Source organism: Pteropus alecto, unplaced genomic scaffold, assembly GCF_000325575.1.
Source record: "Pteropus alecto unplaced genomic scaffold, ASM32557v1 scaffold1197, whole genome shotgun sequence".
Taxonomy (NCBI): domain Eukaryota; kingdom Metazoa; phylum Chordata; class Mammalia; order Chiroptera; family Pteropodidae; genus Pteropus; species Pteropus alecto.
The window spans coordinates 358,011-358,941 of record NW_006441068.1 but is presented as its reverse complement, the minus strand read 5'-3'; positions in this window follow the sequence as shown (position 1 = coordinate 358,941).

Sequence of the window (931 nt, the reverse complement as noted above, 5' to 3'; positions counted from 1 at the left end):
CCAAAAAAGGCCTTCACCAAGACACATTGTATTAAAATTATCAAAAATCAATGACAAAGACAGAATTCTCAAGGCAGCCAGGGAGAAAAAATTGGTAACTTATAAAGATGAACCCATGAGATTATCATCAGACTTCTCAGCGCAAACCTTACAAACCAGAAAGGAATAGAATCAAATATTTAAACTATTAAATGAAAGGACCTACCAGCCTAGAATAATGTATCCATACATACAAAAATTGAGGGAATTCTCTACTACAAGGCCTGCACTACAGGAAATACTGAAAGGGGTCAGTTCACCTAAAACAAAATGACAAACAAAAAAACAACAACAAAAAAACATAATTAGGAGTACGGTGACTATCGGACAAATAGAAGCAGGGGAGTGCAACCTGTACTAAGAACAGGGCATTATAAGCTTAAATAATAAGAAGAGAATTGTTATAACAAGATAGTAATGAACGTTCAGCATACATAGGAACAAATTGAGATAACAGTGACTGAAATGGGGGGGGGCATTCAAAGATTCAAATTTGCATACGGGAATGGAGATAAGGCACGCACAGAAGAAAATGGATGACTGTATATATATAACTATCCTTTACATATTCATAATGGTAACCACAAGCCAAAGATTCAGAACCATTGTATATAACATAAAACAAGAAGGACCAGAGGGAAAACCCACAAAAGCCAACCAAAATAAAGAAAACAGAAGCACAAGGACAAGGAAACAATGGAAACACCGAACTACCATAAAGCAAAGGATAAAGTGGCTATAAGAAGACCTCATATTTCAATAATCACCCGAAATGTAAATGGACTGAACTTGCAATAAAAAGGTATAGACTTGCATATTGGATCAAAAAACAAAACCCAATAATATGCTGCCTCCAGAAGACATATCTCAGTTCCAAAGTGAAAGGGTGGCA